The following is a 19,969-nucleotide window of genomic DNA, read 5'->3' as shown; positions in this document are numbered from 1 at the left end:
GACATGCATTCATAAAATGTAAATTTTTTTCAAAAACATTAAGTTCCTATAAACAATGGGAATGTGCACAATATTAAATTCAAAAGTCGAACATGCAAATTGTGAAATTTCATGGCCATAAGATGAAGGTCTAGGCCAAGAGTTAGCCATTGTTGTTGGATTTAAAGTTGCAAGGATGCATACACATAGTCGAAGAAGAAGAAGAAGAAGCTTGAGAGAGTGCAACATAAAGTGTATTCAGAGGTAGTAGAGGAGATTTACTATTGGATTTAGTGTTGTAGGGATGCAAGTATACAACTTAGGGAGAGGAGTTATTGGCACATATGATAGTACTATCTTTAAGGACAAACTCAAGAGAAATGAATAAACTATGTTGAGAAGTAACATGCTTAGTAGCATCGTTGTCAAAGCACCATACATCATAATCCATAATAGACATGCAAGAATCATGTAAAGAAGGTTATAGCTACATTGCACACTAAATGCTTATTATATATCTTACACAATATTTGTAGTTTCTAGTTTAGAAGGAGAGGTATTCGCAACAACCATACTAACCTCTTGCATCTTAGCCACTTTTGCAAAAGTAGTTTCGGACAATCTTAATGATGTGATCTTTTGCCATATACTACATGTTATAGATCTTACTCTCATTTTTCTTCTCATCCTTATTAGTCTTTTTTCTCTGAATAATATATGCTCACTAGCAGAAGTAGAGGTTGCCTTTACTTTTTAGACAAGCTACAAAAGTTTGATTTGTAGCACATATAAATGACTTCTTTGGCTAAGATTGTTCCTTTTGTATTTTAAAATAAAACAAATCTTAAAGTGACAAAGCACTTGGATTGTCTTTCATCATAAAATAAAGAGCAAATATAAAACTCTGATGAGAATTAGGATTGAGAATAGTTAAAACAAGTGAACTATTTAATAAGATCTCATGAGTAACAATCAACCACTCCTTCATATCTTTGAGCTTTGCCAAAAGACTAGTGATGGAGTCACCTTCATTTATATGATCACTTCTAATTGCTTACACAAGTAAGCAGTAGGGGCCTCATTTTCTCCTTGATACAAATGTCAAGTATATCCCAAGCATCTTTAGTTATCTTACATGAGTGAATGTGAGAGACAATGGTATGTTTAATAAATAATGCAATTAAGGCATTGACATATATATATTTGTCGTCCCAATGAATTTGCTTAGGAGTAGGTGGCACTGATACCCTAACACTAGTTGGAGTAGAACTAAAATTTGTACCCTAAATAGCACCTATTTCTATTAGCTTCTCAAGCCCCACCTTGATGTTTTTAGACTCCATGCACAATGTTCGAAAACCCCTTTGCAACCAATGCATGGTACACCATATAAGGCTACATTAGATAGTTGGTTCCATATATATTGTTATCAACAACCAGCGTACGGAATGCATCATTGTTGCCACCCATAGCCATTGACTATACTTGATGCAAATGTTGTCTATATAGAGAAAAAGACGTACAAAATCAACTTGTGCTATGCCATAGAGTATAAAGGAGATTGTGAGGGCTCTTACGTTAGAATTGATTGTTGTATTAAATTCAGCACCAAAGGACAAAATACCATGTGCAACACTTGGAATAGTGCATAACGGACACTAAAACAAATGCAAATAAAAAATCATATGATGCCCAATCCTTATGCTGACTCACAATATTTGTCAACTTGCAAACACTCATCAAATCTCATCCCAATTTAAGGAAATCATGATGATGATGTTGAGATGACATCTGTGTCAAAGAGTTTGAAGCTCCACCCTCAGCCCACTCTAATATGAATTATTAGATTTCGGGTTATAGGAATGCATAGATACAACTCAAAGAAGTAGAAGCTTGAGAGGGCATAATCCAATGCATTTTAAGATACACCAATAGACAAGATTTGTAAGACTAAGCATACTCTAAAGCAAATAGACATATGTACAAGGGTGGGGGAAAGAAACCTCCTAGAGAGAGAAAAAAGTGCCCAATGTTAAGCTTCACTTATGACGTGCAGGACATTGGACAAAATTCCTATTACTTCAAAAGTTTCAATATTCTTGGACTCAACCACCTCTCAAATGGTTGACTCCCGATCTGATCTCATAGCCATCTACTCTCTTCTCTCTACAATGAAGGTCATGACTATGAATCAAGTCTTGAACTAAGTCCTACCTATAATACCTTTATACATGATAGTAGGTAGTGCAGATAAGGGAGCCACTCTTAGCATAAATTTTCAAGAATCCATCTCGAAGTTGAAGCTAATTAAAGTCGTTGATTTTCTTAAAAGAGCCTTGAAAAAATATATCGTTGTGACTTTGAAGCCTCTAGAAGAGCTCCTAGAAGCTTGCAAATGAAAGTGGACAAAGATGTATAATATAAAAACCTTAAGCACAACTATGCTCTCCTAGACAAAGATGAAGGTCTAGTTGATGACCAATGAGTGGTAACAAGTTGCGGTGAAGCTTCAAATATCAATGAAATTTTGTTAAACCATGATATCAGTGCTAGACAATACAAACCTAGTACAATGCTCATTGAAGGAGTGAGCACCATGGTCTAACCTCAAAGACAAGGAACTGTGCTAGCTAATTATCTATAGGTAAGGTAACAATAATGCAAGAGCAGACCCTAGTTGCTCTCATGCATGCCTTTACCCTCATATGGGTTGAGTGGGGCATGTCTCACCCCCATATGGATCAAGTTTGGCATTACCTTACACGATGCATGCTTTACCCTTGTATGGGTTGAATTTGGTATGTCTTGCCCCCATATGGGTTGAGTTTGACATGCTTACCCCCATATAGGTTGAGCTTGGCATTACTTGAGATCGATCAAGGTTGCCCAATTCATGTCCAGGCATCATGTTAGAATGTTATAAATCAATTCCCTCATCTGTAGAGCATTTAAGTGACTTGCCAAGTGCAACATTGATTATGACAATAAATGCATATACTTAACCCTTCCTAATGTAAAAATTATTGTAAAAATTAGCACATGAAAATGATCGGTACATAGACACACCAATTGTTTGTCACATAAAATCTCTCGACACATGAAATGCATCAGCACATATGCTCATCATCACACAAAACTAGTCATCACACGGAACTGTCATGCACAAACCTTCAACACATTAACCCATCATCACATGAATTGTTTTGTCACATAACCTCATTGCCACATGAAAACTTGTCACATGAAACTCTTCATCACAGGAAACCCATTGGCACATAAACCCTTGCTCACACAAATTTTTTGACACATGAACTCATCAATTCATATTGGCACATAAAATTGATCGATAAATGAACTTATCAACTCATTGACACATGAAACTAATCAACACATTGTTGGGGGCAAAGGCACCTATGCCTATGCCACCCTATATATACTACACACCATGACCGCACACTTGTATACTACAAGTGATAGGCGCCCATCATTGTCACTTTATTCTTTATTCATTTAGTGACTATTGAATAAGGGAAGGCCGTTCACACATTGTGATTGTTGAAGCTCCCACATCTTGTGTGTGTCTCTCTCTCTTACTCTCTTACTCTCTTACTCTCTTACTCTCTTGCTCCATCCTCCATAGCTCGTAGGTCTCTTGCTTCTGCTTGCTCATGCTTCCACTCGGGCTTCATCCCTTCAACTAGTATCAAAGCAAACCATTCGAGGAGCTTTTTCTTCCTTCCTTTAGCCCATGACACAAGCTTTAGCTTGAAGGTTTCATGGCAGTTCAACCCTCTTCTTCCCAAGGTATGCATTGTGCTCTTGCTTCTTCTCAGCTTGCTCCCATGTGTTGAGGCTTATTCTAGGACTTTAAGAGATCCTATTGATCATTACTCAAGGCTTAGTAGTAGCCAACATGACCAACAGAGTGCTCAATATGACAAGTGTGATTCGCACCTAAATTTTAGGCCCTCTTCTTGACCTCTAGCAATCGGTCATTATTAATCATTAATTATTTAATCGTTTAATTAATGGTCCTTAGTTAAACTAACTAATCCTAATAGTTACTTTGTTAAGCTAGCTAATCCTAATAATTAAATTATTTAATTAAACTAATTCATTTAAACGATGATATACTTATATAATTAATTTAAGCGTAGTTGTTAAATGTAACTAATTGACAATGTAATTAACTAATTAATTAAATGTTTTAACGTAATCGTTAAACATGAATTTACTTGGATGATGGAGATTGAAGCTGAAGCATGCGAAGTGATGAAAGCATGTGAAGGAAGCAAAGGATGGATGCAAGGTGAGAACACACAATGGAAGCGAAGGAAAACAACAAGCGCGCGAAGGAGAAGAACAAGGGATCTATAGCGGAAACATCATGGAAAAAGCGAATAGCAAAATGGCATGCAAAAAAAGCACATGCTCCACCTCGCATGCAAACTTTTGACAAATGGCTTTTTGACCTATCACATGAGGCTTAGAATCCACCACATAGACCTTGAATCTATCCTATAGCTCTCTGTTACACAAGCAATATAACACACACACCCCAACGCAACACGACATACTCACTCACATCACACAAAGAACTAAGTCACACACCTACAATCACACATCGCACAATTTATATGCACAATTTGTAATTCACATTCACCCATATAATAGCTTGTGTGCGAAGTTATATAGAGTAATCACCATCAATTGCACAATTAGTTACACGGTCACTATTAGTTAGTCTTGTTAGGTAGGCATACACACAATCACACTATGACACATCACATATGCTTACATCTGACACGATTCATATCTTAAACATACTAGTTAGTATGCATAACATACATTAGTCTCATCACTCACACTTAGTCAACCTACAGACACCAAGGTAACACACTCTTGTGCCCTCTATCTAGAGACTACAGCTATGTGTCTTGACACTACAAGCTGCAAGCTATATACCGACGTCTAAAGCGACAAAATATTTATTTAAAAAAGTACTCCTATCGTCACTAAAATCATCGATATATACATCTCTACACATACGCCGCTATTTGCATCTCTATTTGAATCACAAAAGTGATGCTTCTCGATGCATTTACTGATGCAAATAACGACGTGTGCAAATATATTTGCAATGCTAATAGCGACAGTTGCAAAGAAAAAAAAGAGGTGGCAGGGTATACTACCTTGTTACTTTTCAACCCTATGTACTAAACAATGTTCCAAAAAGTATTTATAACTTGAGTACATATCAAAACACATACATCATGAGATGCTGGTAAGAAAGAGTTGTTGATTCAATATTCAAATAAGTACAATATCAATGATGATAATTCATAGAACTACATGGAACAATAAAGAGGAGAGTCCAAAACAAATAGGAAAATGTATCTATAAATATCGCAAAATGCGAGTCTATACAAAAGATAAGAAATATATTCTAGGAAAGCTACATAGAAAGAGTCTGCATAAATCATAGGGCCAAAAAAGGAAATGACGTATGCTCTACAAATTCAAGCCGACTGCTACAGCTCATCCTCTGAGATCTCGTTTCGACATAATGGAGTGTCGAATGGACTTTGCAATATAAACAATCAGAGATTAATCCACAATACATAATGCATCATAAAAAACTAATAATTAAAAACAAGAAAGAGGCATAACTTACTGGACCGTCACATACATATAATCTATCGACGGGTATAGTGAGGCCATGTCTCTCTGCATACCGAGTCTCCAAATCTCTAGGATCATGGTTTGTGGGTGAGATCGAGTACTGCAAGGAAAATAATGTAGTATTGTTAGAAATAAGGTTGTTAGTACAAATAGTATATCAAATAAGAAAGTGAACACAATAAAAAAAAACTTACAAAATCCTCCAAATAAGTTCTATGTCCGCCACTCCCCACATAATGCATGACCCCTACCTCCAACTGTGCCCTCATTGCCTCCCGCTATTGCCGCCATTATCTTGGAGAGTTTGTGGCCTCCTTTTCTAGAATCTTTGCTAATCCTCTACATCCAACCACTTAAGCTTTGGAGCGCCACTATTGATTGCCTTGCACACATCTGATCGTCTATATGACATGTATGCACATATACAATCCATCAACCATACTGTGGAAAACCCGTCTACTGCTGTAAGTACAAGGAACTCCTTGTGCAAGGACGCTATCACATAGTGCTTTCTCCCCTCCTGTATATTTTTTCAGTGGTCTAAAATGTTGTGCCTAAATACTTATTGGTATAACTCTCTCATATGTGCCATCACCCTCCTCCCCTCATCATTCATGAGTACGACACCGGTTTTCTCATCTAGTAGTTAGGACCCTAGTGGGGTATGTCTAAGGTGCAGCCTCTCCCACCTACGACAATGCTCCTAGATATAACCAGGAGACCCCTGTTCATCTAGCGTACTTGTAGAGGTAGTATCTCTTGGAGTAGTACTCGTAGGGATACCAGTTGTGAACGGTTGAGCGAAACCTAGAGTCAAGGGAATAGATGTCTTTATAGGTGTAGAAAACCTTGGAGGTGATAAGTGTCCACTCAACCGACGAGATGGGGACACTACATCGGTACCTCCACAATACCCACCTGAGTCATCCTCTCTAGAATCAGTACGAGAGCGAGAAGTAGCAACTGGCCATGGGGTCACAACATGTACATCTCCGCAGCATCCCCTAGAACCACCCCTAGAACGACGAGGAGAGGAAGTTTGTGGCTCTTGTAGGCATCCACCAAAAAACCACTCTCTTCATTGGTCGAGCAAGGTGTCCTTGAGCCTCCATCAGCAGCAGCCAGTCTAGAGCATCAACTCTACCTACTAGAGATTGAAATGTCAAAGCATACTAAGGTAGAATGCGCAAAATGCCTAGATGTTGACCGAGATAACTCCTAGTCTGCCATATATTTGAAATGGCAAAGAAGAACATCCATCGAGTATGGATAAATCCTATAATCTCTACTTCATCCACGAGATATACTAGGAGGTGAGTTTGTATCGTGAGCATGCTTGTGGACAGGTACTTCTCAAAGAGACACATTGTCTTCACTACTTCTTGCCTTGCGGATTCAATAGATGATGTCTTGATCTCCTTCTGTGAGATCCATTGCACTAAATTCGACAACTTATAAATTGCCGAACATATCTCTAGAGTAAGACACCTCGCAATCGCGATCAATAGTATGAATTGCCAAAAGATTAAAGCATTACAAATATCAAATCGACACAAAATAGTAAAAATATTGATTATACATACTATCAAGACCATGACAAACTTAACATATATTGTGCCAATCATTGGATTTTAGTCTTGTTAGTTGGTCATCTTTAGAAAAAGTAGACATGAGAGAACACATCATACCCGTTGGGATGTGGATAGACCTGATAATTTGCTTCACCATGCACTCCTCTTTAGTGGACAAGACCCAAGGAGCATGAGGTAGTTGCATACTACCATCAAAGCTCGACTATCACCAAAGTGCCTCCATCTTATCTATCTCCTTCAAATTCATTCCTGTCGCCACAGTGTCTATTTTTCCTGCGACCTGGTCCAATAATAAGCTGCCTACATTCTTAAAAATGTGTAACAAATGGTTGATCTGTAATAAGCGGGTCTAAATAGCAACTCATAAAAAACTGAGAACCATCACATTTCACTTAGAAGTGGCTCCTTGTGGACCATTTTTCACTCATACTAGCTTTGGGCATTCATTCGTGTTGGATGTCATCCTAGAAAACTTGCCCTCAACTCATGGCTCTCCAGCAGAGCAAGAAAGTAGTGTGCCCTTGATTACCATCTTTTTCATAGTCTAGGACCTTCGAGAGTCTAACTATGGACATGCATGATAATTCGAGGTAACCAAATCTATCACAATATCCTTATCTAGTCAACACAAATATAAACGAGTCATGTTAGATATCAACAATAAGAACGGAAGCTCATTTAATTATAGTATGCACTCTAGACTATATTCCCTATAGTATACTCATAATAAGAGGCTAGAAGAGGAGGCTTAATAATAGGTTCCATTTTTAATTATATAGTGTCAGGCCTTGATTCAAGGAGTTTAGAATGTGTAAGGTAATAACTTATCTCACGTAGTCGAATTGACTTAGGAGGCATAGATGTTTCCTGAGTTTTTATCATCAAACTTCATGATTATGATTAAACTTCTTCATATTTTGTGCGCGCGCGCGCGCACACACACACACACACACACAGAGAACAATCTCAATCCAATGTTGTACAAGGTTGAGGAGGCTTCAAAAGGTAGACATGTGCTCGTTTGGGGGTATCCTCTTTTGGGGTGTTTTAGGATGAGGCCCTTCCATTCTCATGATCGTCCTTGTACCACTCGAACAACAACCCCGATTAATTCTTCCATCTATGGTGCCTTCAATTCTTCCATCCACTTTGCTTGGATGTAGTTCCAGTAAACAACAATGCCATCACACAAAATTTCCCATGGCCAATTTGGTCATATAAGAACTCGATCATTCCCCTCGAGCCGGCACAGGATTGATCGAGTGATGATGTGTCATATTTTCAACCAATTGCATGCAATCCAGTGGACGATATAAAAAGAAGAGCACATATAGAAATGGATACCCTTACCTAAGTAAAGCAAAGCAAAGCAAGTGAGAGTGAGAGTTTTTTGCAAGTTGTGAGATGCCATCGCCATGAAAGAGTGAGAAGGGGAGATGCCTACGCACCATCACTATCCACATTAGTTATTCACCATGTCTTTAAGAATGGAGGACTTTGGGTAGATAGGATAGGTATATTAGACAAAGTAGTTATTCACCATGTCTTTAAGAATGCTACATAATATGAAGGAAAGAATGCCATGCATAGGTGTAGCCAAATCATAGCAACCATGCCTACTTGAGCATTGATGTCAAGAAACAAAGGTTGAAATCCCTCCTTGTATGATGTTGGCATTTGCTATAGTAACCTAACCAAGAGTTGAAGGTAGTTACATGTAGTTATAATGTTGGGGTTGGGGTAGTTGGTGAAGTTCATGAGAAATGTGTTAAAGGAGGGCCAGAGGTCCCGTGGTTGGAACATGTATAATTTATCATCTATTGGAGCATTGATGTTGGGGATCCTATAGGCCATGGCATTGTGGATCATAGAGGTTATATTTCCTGTGATAAGGAAAATTAGGCACATTAGCCCTCTCATGAGACTCTAGAGTAGCAAAATGTTGATCTTGCAATGTCATCAAACTTAAGGACAACATACTATTATTGTCATCGAAGTGTCCAAACTTCATAGGGCTTTAATCCAAATGTTCACTTTTAAGCTTGCTTTCCTAAAGCTAGCAAGCTACCCACAATGCATCTATGTCTTGTTGCCCTTTCCATCTCCTCTCAATACTTTGCTAATTTGGTTAATATCTATATTGGAGGCTTTTGGAACCTTGCTTCTTGTGAGACCTTAAAATGGAAAGAGATAGCCAAATCTTCCCTTCTTTCTTTTGATATTTCCTCATTGGCTCTTTTAGATCATCTCATTGTTTTTCATGACCTTATAAGTCAAAGAGATTGAGTGGGATCTCGCAATGCACAGAGCATCCTTGTGTAGCACTCCTTACTTCAGGTGCCATCTCCACTACCTGTTGTGATCCTTAAGGCATGTTACATGTGCTTTCTCTTGGCTCATCAAAATCTAGTGGCTCTACATAGTCTGCCATGGAAGACATGATTTCATGTAGCTCTATGAAAGTGGACTCATGTGGCCTAGAGAACTCTAGTTCACCGAATTCTATAGCTTCCAACTCTTGATCTCCATAGGTTACGCCCTTAGATGGTGTATGAGTGCTTCTCTCATAAAAAATGAGGTTGAAAGATCAAGTTCTTAGCCCAAATTTAGATTATTCAATGTTGTAGTAGTTAAGCTTAATTGCATCTTTAACTTAGTTGCATCCTTAGTACTATAGGTGACAATTGTTTCAATGGCATTCCTATAGAGCTCCTATTATTGTCTAATCATGTACTTGTAAATGTCAACATGTGACTTACACTAACTCTCTCAATACAATAAGGTCGCTAATTATAGGGTCAAATTTGTCTCTGCCTCTCCATAGGTCCTTTTACCTTCATGTTTTATCATGCTAAGAGCTTCAACCAAATTTGTCTCAATAGTGTGCTACAACCCTGTGTAGGTTGCATTCAGCTAGCCCTAGGCTTGCTGATTCTTTTGGAGTTCTCTGGTGTGTAGAGCTCTCTTTGCTTTCTCTTGCTTTAACTAGACAGTGAGATCAATCACCTTGACATGAACTTCCTCGTATCATTTTCTCATCTCCTCCATATCTTGATTCTTAGATTCTAAAGCCAGGTCGTGCTTCTTTAGTTATGATTGCCTACAGATTATATATTTTCCAATTAGCCTTAACTATAAATTTTCTACAAGCCTCTTGGGATCCTATCCCTCATGTTCTTTCACAATATCTTGATCACCATTCTTCACACAACAATTCTAGGGTGTTTAGGTTTCGTGTTGACCTTAGTATGCAAGTGCACTCCTATGCACTCAAAGGCAGGCTCAGTAAGGCATCAATTGTCTCCTCATGAAGTATTTGTGACTTTCTCTCTAGTTTTTACCTTCTCCAACTTGGTTAGTTTAGTTTGCAAATCCTATATGTGTGTCATTAATTGCTAGAGGACTCCCTCATTAGCACTCTGTGCGCTCTCAACTACCTTTCACTTTTCTTTACTACTGGAGCTCCCTTGACCTCTCTCTATTATGATTGTTTCTAGCCACTATGAAAGAATTTGATCCATATGCTATCTAGTTTCCTCCTATGATTGCAAAAGAGTTCTTTCAAAGTCTTATGTGTGCTTCATTATCTTGCTTTTAGCTTCTTCATCTCCTTTTCAAATCTTCTCTTGGTAGCACCCACGGACTGTTGCCCATCCTTTGGGATATCTTCTTCACTATAGTCTGAGGTAGATGAACTTTCCTCACTTTCTTTCTTGCCCCTCTTTTCTCCCCCCCAAGTGCTTTGCTCTTTGGTGGAAATTTGGCTTCTTTTTTCCTGTTCATTTTCCCTTTCTTTAGTTTGTTCCCTAGACTCCTTTGAGTGCAATTATTCATGTGTTGTTCCCCACGGGGTATTCACTTTTTTTTGGCAATGTGATGATCCCTAGGAAAAGTAGTACCTTTGTGGAGAGTCTCAATGCTATAATTGATCACCCTAGTAATTACCCTTGGGAAATTGATGACTATCCCCTTTAGCTTCGTGGAGCTCCCATCAAGACCCTAAGCAAGAGTCTTCTTGGCCCTAACTATGAACGCCCTCTATCCAAAAGCGATTCAGATTCCTAATCACAATCTCCTCCATTGTTATGTCTTCCATGAGGGCCTTAGGAATGCTCATTATGGAAGAGGCTAGGTTGTTATAAGTGAACATGTGGTGAAATATTTGGGCTATTGTATGCAATTCTTCCTCCATTATGGCATTAAACATGAGTCCATATTGACTAAGATCAAGCTTTTTTCATTTTTATGAAATTATAGGAGTTCATGTACTCTTGTATTTTCCTTCTTTTTGTTGGATTTCTAGGGCAAGTTCTATTGGTTATGGTGTTAATGTTCTTGTTAAGACCTTTTGTTCTCCCCTTACCCAATAACCTAAGAGACCCATTTTTGAGTTGGATTCACCTTCATGAATGAAGTTCAAACATGTGGTCAAATGAGCATGTTTTTTGCATATTTTAGCATATAGTTGTAGACCATATCATTTAACTAGTTTTTTGGAATTATCATCTATATTAACTAGCTCCTCAAAATTTCTCAACAATCAAAATTTAAGGTCACCTAAACTCCAAATGGTGGGTTGCAAGTCATACTCCTTACATTGCCCAACAATAAACATGATCTTATATTTATTTCTAGGGTCATTCCCACACTGATGACAATTTGCTAACATCTTTTCTAGCAATGGCTCGAAAGCTATCAAGTGCCATGCTCGAGTCCTCTTGCACATCCCTCAATAGTCATTGTTTCTCCATTAATTGCATACTCCAATGTAGTACTCGATGAAGCCTATGCAAGCGCGGTCCTCAATCTAAGGTAGAATTGGCTTATTACTAGGCAGTCCTTGTTCCTTTTAAGTTCTTGAGGTTGGTCCTTAGTAGTTTTTATTTTCAATCTTCACGTAGTGGGTTCCTTTTATTAATAAGGGTCTCCCTAGCTTTCTCTCCCTAGTTGTAGGGGTTTCTCAATTTCAATCAATATTCTTATGTTAAAACCCTAGCAATGCCTCATGCTCAAACATGCTTTCTCTCTTTCAAAAAAGTGTGTATCCAAAGATATAAGAGTCACTCAATTTTGCATTTATTGTCAAATAGGCTTTTCACTTTTTAGAGAAATAGCAATTAGTCAATAATCAAGCAAGAAAGTTCAATTTCTCAGGCTAATTTTTTATCTTCCACAAGGCAATGATTACACAATAACAAAATCAACATCGCATGGTTCATAAGGTGTATGAAGTGTCATACAAGGTTACCTCTTGTGCATTAGCTCCCAAGAGATGTGTGTGTGTCTTTGGGTAAGATGTCCTCCTCATGTGCCCTACAATGGTATGATGATCCAAGAATGTGCCCTATGATGCTCTAATGCACTACTAGTGTCTAAGACTATATCTATCCCTCCACTTGTCCTTATGCTTGTGTATGTGTTTGAGCCCTAATATCTAATTGTTGATGGTGTTTTCTCATGTGTCCTAAAGATGCTAGTGTGTTCACAAATCTAGGTAGGCACTTGTCTGGTTCTATCCTAGCTATTTAGTGCAAATGCTATATTGTATGCAGCTCATGTGATGGATCAAAAAGCCATGTGCCAAATGTCGCACATGTGATGGAGTATGTGCTATGTGATAAAGTGTGGATTCCAGGTCTATGTGCTCGAGTGACTACATGATGGACTCAAAAGCTATGTGATGACGTGTTACATCGTAGTCACTTCCAATACCTCAAGTTTGCGGCCTTGTGTTCGTGGATCTTGGATACAAAAATAAGGCTCGGTGGTTAAGACCTTGAGAGTCAATAGGGACTTAACACAAAAGTGTGATTGTCCACTTAATTTCGTGATTCTTACCAAGACCAATTAGGCTTGTGGATGCCTATCAAATGTATCAATCTTCTAGAGTGCTCAAGTTGTATTGAAATGGATACAATGGTCTAGCCTACTCCACACTATTAGAGGATAGGAGATGAAGGTTCGGGTAACACTTTAAGGTCTAGTCATGTTGAAGTTTCATTCAGTAATCCTAGGAGACTCTTGCAAAGGTTATACTCCACTGTTGAGTATAGTTTAGTCTCTTCTCCAAGTATGTAACTCCAAGCAAAGTGAGGTACTCTTGATGGTTGGTAAGGCATTTCTCCTAATTTAGAGGCTCCTCATATGATATGTGAGAAAGGATGCAAGTTCCCAAATTATTGATACCTCAAGGGGTATTTTTAATGATTGGGGGTTGAATGACACAACTAGAGTCAAAATGTGGATGCTTCCCTCTAACCATGGATTTTTGGGGTATTTGGGTGATTAGTGGCTCACAATACAAAGTCTAGGAAGTCTTGAACGTCAAGAATCAATAAGCTCATAGTATTGACAACTAGGATACCTCTAAGATGGACTCCATATCAAACTCATCATGTAGCTTAGCGAAACCAATAGCGACACTATTTGCGACACAAATAGCAATGGTGTTCAAAGAAAAAAAAACATCGAAAACCTATGTGGTATTTTTACAAACCATTCGCGAGAGAGAGAGAGAGAGAGAGAGAGAGAGAGAGAGAGAGAGAGAGAGAGAGAGAGAGAGAGAGAGAGAGAGAGAGAGAGAGAGAGAGAGAGAGAGAGAGAGAGAGAGAGAATGAGATAGGGGGAAGAGAAGAAACAAAGTGAGAGAGAGAGAGAGAAAGGAGAGAAAACAATAGAGAGAGGGTGGTGAAAAAGAGAGAGAGAAATATATATATGGAGGGAGGGAGAGAAAGAAAAGGCGAGGAAGTGATGAATTGAGAGAGAGAAGTATACTATCTATACTGTAACATAGACAAATGGACAATAGTAATAGCTGCGACATTCAAGATCGAGAGGCATATCTCAATCAGCATGTCTTGGGCCCTTACACTCAATGCAAGCTGGCAATTCGATGAAAACATTGCTTATCTATAGACCACGTGCGATGCTTCGGCAAGTTTCAATCAGAAATCATTGACCAAGCAATCTTAGACTTTGGGTTAATGGTAAGAAAAGCATGTACCAATCATGCTTCACATTCAAACTCTAATTGAATATTACATACAATAATATTAGATGTGCCTTGGAAATATCCAAAGAGATACACCTATTGCGGTCTGTAAGAAGAGTTCATGGGTGTGTAATGGATGGAGTGTGTGAATTGATAAATCTATTGGTGGTGGGCCCACCGCTAACTGTGCCCTCAACACCAAAAGACATTTGGAACCTTTCAGACCTTCCTCCAATCTTGGAGCCTGAGATGAAAGCAATGATTGATGTATTACTACCCATGGATGCCCATTCATATGATCCACTGAGACAAGAGGTATCCATACCATTATATGATGGGTGCTCGATATCTTGCTTAAAGACGCTATTTGTACTCCTAAATAAGTGTACATGCAAAGTACGGATGGAGTGATGTGAGTGTAACGTTGTTTAGGTATGTACTACGCTCCATTATCTCTGACTCCATTATAAGAATGATTTTTACTCTCTTCAAAGGTGCTTGATTTTTTTCAGGTTGCTTAAATATCACATATTGTCACTTGGAAACATGATGCTTGAGTCTCATAATGATGCATGATTGGTGCTATAGTAGCTTGGCATAGACTACAACAGCATTCATACATGTGTCAACGATTGTGTACTATTTCAAGGAGACTATGAGACTATGGAGACATGCTCGAAGTGTGATGCTCACATATATCAACAGAACTTGCAAGAATAAATCTTCTCTTAAAACGTTCTTAGACACTTTCCACTTATACTATGTATACGTCATATGTTTCACACATTAGGCATGGTGAGCTTGACAATGTGCCATGTGCAAAATTGATCCACAGATGGAGTCCAATGAATACCACTACATTCTCGAGGAGTCACATTGACTTCACCTTTCCAAGCTTTACACAAGAGTCAAGGAATCTTCAACTCTGTCTTGCTATGGATGGCACGAATCCATTTGATCTCCGCTAAACTTTTTATAGTGTGTGGCTAGTAGTTCATGTGAGCTATAACATTCTGCCATGGCTTTCTACGAAAAAAGGACACCTAATCCTTAGCTTGCTCGTTCCTGGGTACTATAAAGTCAAGAACATGGACGTCTATCTCCGTTCATTAGTAGATGAGCTCAAGATTTTGTAGGAGGAGAGGATTATTGTGGAAGACATGAGCAAGCATGTTGGTAGACGGTCCATTAATATACGAGCCATTCTTATGTGGACCATGCATGACCTTTTGGGGTTTGGGGAGTGCTATCCTAAATGGCCAACTCATGGAATCATAATGATAATATGATACACTTACCTATCTTAAGGGATCCATAAGTTGAAGTGAGTGAATACTTGAGCTTGGCCCTTGCCTAAACTCAGGTTCATAGTGTGATCACAAGAATCATCTAGAGAAAAATAGTCATAGGGGGACAAGTGGAATATCATTTAAGTAAAATTAGTTAGCTTAAGAAAGGGAGTTAGATATGGTTGATGCAATATCCTTAATGTACTTTTTGTGATGTGCCCACCTTCCTAAATTAGATGTTATATTGCAAGGCTTTTGCTCATTAACATGGTTCTACATTGATAATGTAAAGAGACTTTTGAAAATCATACATGTTTTAAAAGGTCATGATAGCAAAAAAAAGGAGCTTAAATTTTGACGTTTCTCAAACATTTGGTATGAAGCAATAAAATGGTAGAGCTTGTTGTTCCAATTTTAATGCTTTGAATGGTTAAACCCCAATTTCTATATCAAAAGTTAAGGACATCTTTTTGCATTTTGTGATGTGTTTAGCCATTTTGAAATTCAAAGACTTTGAGAAAAGATGATTTTGTGGGCTCCAATATGTTGAGCTTAGATAGATGGAGACTTGGAGGGTGCATTTTGATGTTTGTTTTTTTCTTGGTCCACCTAAAGACAAGATATATGCACCACTAGTTTTTAAAGGATCCGAAGTCATAACCTTTGAGCTCTAATAGTACTCAAAAGTTCCTACCTAATTGTACTTTATTGGTTGAAAATTGATTTTAGAATAGCTAGGCCTTTTCCCCCTTTCTTCTTGGGCTCCATAAAAACCATTTTATGGAATATGTATTGGTCCAACATCCACTTTTTGTCATGTTGTCTAACAATCTCTATCCCCTTCTCCTAATTTTACTAACTTTTATTTTCATTAATTTATTTATTTTACTTGTTATTTGTGCATATTCCCTCTTATTTTCATATTTTGATCGTTATTATTCACATGGTAATTTTGAATTCTTTACATCCTTGTCCCTATATTTGGTATGGTCAGAGCCACTTTATGGCCCTTATTTGAAACACTTGGTATACTAGTAATTAGCCCACTGGGTGAGCCTTATGCTTAAATTTATCATGTCAACATGTTGTGTCCCAAGAAAGTTAATGCAAGTAAGCAATCATTATAAAATGCAAGTACATAGCAAAGTGCCATGTTAAAATGGCTTAGAGTAGCATCTACATTGCATTCTTCAACATTAACACTTGATACCCCATTAGAAGTGTAAATACACAATAGAATGAAAGGGAGAATGCATCAACCAAAAACATATAATAATGAAATGGATAATGCACAACTTATAAATGTAAAATATGAAGCTACATGATATCATGCCAACTAACACACACTACACTCCCCACCTCCATACTAAGAATATGCAAATATTGAGTATATAAATGTGGTCATGCACCTTTCTTTTAATAGACAATAGGTGGGATGACCTAAAGTAGGTCATGGCCAATGCTCAAATAATAAAGCACCTAGCCATAAGGGCACTTCTTGACCTATGAAACTACCAATAGGCAATCATTTTTACCAATCCTAAGATCTATCTAACAACTAGTGGAGCAATGTGGTTATCTACCACTTGACAAAGTGCTCTCTTGGAGAAAATTCAAAAGAATCAAATTGCATACAAAAATGAAAACAAAACTAATGCTTGAGATTGTTCACCTATATGCTCCCTACAATGAAGATGATTATATCCACATACGTTGCATAATAGACCCTGAGCATTGGAAAAGCATGGTTGTAGCATACTAGCCTAGACTTCACAAAGGTTTCTTAGTGTAACATAGATAGTTAGCTAAATGACTACAAAAGTGACCTCTACATAAGTGTTATGATAAGGGTGAACTAACTACTTCATACATCAAAAGGCATAGCACAATTTCTCCATTTGTAACTTCCAAATAAAAAATAAGTTTAGTACTGTTGATTGCACACCTTATACATCTTCAAATTGCACATAGTCAAATGTTGCACAAGTCAACATGGATAGGTGTGCTAAATATTTCTTAAGTGCAATTAACTTTGGTGCTTCTAGGATAGGCATGCCAAATATTTCTAAATGAAAGTTGCATCAAATTACTAGTATACGACTTCATTGATCTTATTCAATGAACCCACTTGTCAAATGCACATTCGTGTAAGTTACATTCTAACAATAGTGGAAATGAGCACATCACAAACAAATGTGGCATAAAATTACAAGTCAACTATGATTTACTTGACCATCCTCAAATTTGACACACCAAGATGTGTCATGCATGTAAAACCACAAGACCTTGAATTAGGGCTCAAAGATGATATTATGATATATACACATTCAAATCATTGTTTAGAAATGTTAAAATTGTGTCCTTGGTTTACACAATAGCTAACCAAGTTTGAAGTATGTAGAAACTCGAAAAGGATGAGATTGCCAAATTTCATTAAGCCAAGTGTCAATCAATATTTCATGTAAATACTTACATTTATTAATACAATTGTGCATTACGTTGTTGAAAAGGATACTCTTCATTAAGCTAAAAATGATACTTAGCTAAATGCTATTGCTAGAAGGCCAATTAATAATTAAGTAGATACTAAAAAGGTTACTTTTTCTAGATATGCATCATCGGCTAGATATTGTTGCTAATAAGGTTACTTTTTCTAGATATGCATCATAGGATGGATGTTATTGCTATGAGAAGTTTTGGACTTGTCATCATATGTTATCTTCAAAGAGTTCATGGTTGCCTAAACACAATGAAACAACTTTTGTCATCGTACACACACTTCATTATTCTATTTTGTCTTTGGAAGATTCATGGTGCCATAAATCTTGGAGATAACAATCCGTACTTTGTAGGCTCTCACACATACTAGTTATTTTCTACACTATCTTAAACTTGGTGTGTCCATATTGGTATCCTTTTATTCTCAATACTTGTTAGGGATTGTATAAGTTTTTAGGTTTTTATGAGGCATATACTTAACCTATAATTTCAAGATGTTCAATGGGACAAATACTCAATCGCGTATAGTTTGCAAAACTTTGTTAAGAGAAATTTGTTTATTACATGTTCTAGTAGATCAATAAATAATAATGTCTCTTTTACAATCGTTGTGAGAACCTCTTAGAAAATAATCAAGAATCTGAATTTGACTCCTCATTACTAGAAACACCCATGGATAACACTAGCCAAGCAAATACATGAGGGAAGGGATCTTAAACAATTTTGGGGTCATCATACGAAGACAACCAAAAGGATCCTAGAACATTTTGGTTGCTCCATCTACACCAATCATAACTCCAAGAGTGCAATATTGATGGAGTACTCTTGCAAGAGCACATAGACATCACACTACATTAGGAACATCTCATGTTGTAGCACACTTCATGGCTCATGTTAGAGACAAAGACGACGAGGAAATTAAAGTTGCAAGTGGACAAAGTAGACCCACAAAGAGAGAAAAAAAAGACATAAGCTCTTCACTCAAACATTGTGCCATATACACATTCTCAAGGATTAACCTACTTCAACCATTGCTCTAAACAACTTCTCCACTATAATACAAAATCTCAAACTTACAAATGTCATTTTAAGGCCAAATGATCTCAATGGCATTTTACCTCAACTTTAGTTTTTTCATATATTTTGTTTGTTCTACAACATAGATCCTTTCAATTTCTATGCAATTGCTTTTGATGAATAAGTCTTTCTTGGTTAGCCCTAATAGCTTATCACAAAATCTCTAAAGGTATAATAGCAATTTACATGATAAATCCATGATAAAATACAATAAAAAGATGTAACAAATACTTGAGTGCTCATTTCTTCAATCCGCACAATTCACCTATCACCTATTCTACATGTGAACAAAAGTTAGAACTTGAGTTTTTATTTAGGTACCACAAGCTTTCTAGTCCAAAAGAAAACAACACATGTACCGCATGATACAACCCAATTCTACATATGAACATGAGTTAGAATATAAGTCCTTATTTAGGTACCACAAGCTTTCTACTCCAAAAGAAGACAACACATGACACAATTCTAAAACCTTACTTATGAAGTTAGCTAAATGCCATGTTGTTGGAGAAACTAGGTGAACTAATGGGAATGCCCATCTAATTGGTAAACTAGATAAATCCACATCACAAAGTAATAAAAAGCCTAAGAGTTTTACTTCAAAAAGTACACCCACATATAGTGAGAGTAGTCGTCCACATGAGCAAACATTATTGATGACCATTCCAAGATAGTGTGTGTGACTAGCCACTAAGATCAAGCCGAATCTAGCTTGGAACACCCTTGTGTTGACAAGAGGTATGATGCTACTTCCCAATTAGTAAGTCTACATAATTCTTTTGCCAATTTCAAGTGCAAGAAGCCTTCAACTAGCTTCTCCCTTGTCATCTCACAAAGAGAGTCATAAGCTATGTGTCCAA

General features: G+C 37.5%; 2 protein-coding genes across 3 annotated transcripts in view; one reads left to right on the top strand and one right to left on the bottom strand.

Annotated features, from left to right (window-relative positions):
* The window catches only part of LOC148031555 (proteasome assembly chaperone-like protein), a 275,937-nt gene that overhangs the window by 15,130 nt on the left and 240,838 nt on the right, over positions 1–19,969 (top strand). The window lies entirely within an intron of this gene.
* The window catches only part of LOC148031557 (uncharacterized), a 67,839-nt gene continuing 66,916 nt past the window's right edge, over positions 19,047–19,969 (bottom strand). Inside the window, exon 8 of one of the 2 annotated variants that reach the window (XM_087685096.1) lies at positions 19,047–19,386. The gene's annotated coding sequence lies outside the window, so the exon portion shown is untranslated. The remainder of the gene's footprint in view (positions 19,387–19,969) is intronic. The other variant, XM_087685094.1, reaches the window with a different exon arrangement.

Source organism: Lygodium microphyllum, chromosome 9 (assembly GCF_053477565.2).
Source record: "Lygodium microphyllum isolate KBCC chromosome 9, Lygodium_microphyllum_v1.1.10, whole genome shotgun sequence".
NCBI classification, from domain to species: Eukaryota; Viridiplantae; Streptophyta; class Polypodiopsida; order Schizaeales; family Lygodiaceae; genus Lygodium; species Lygodium microphyllum.
This window is presented reverse-complemented; position numbering and strand designations above follow the sequence as displayed.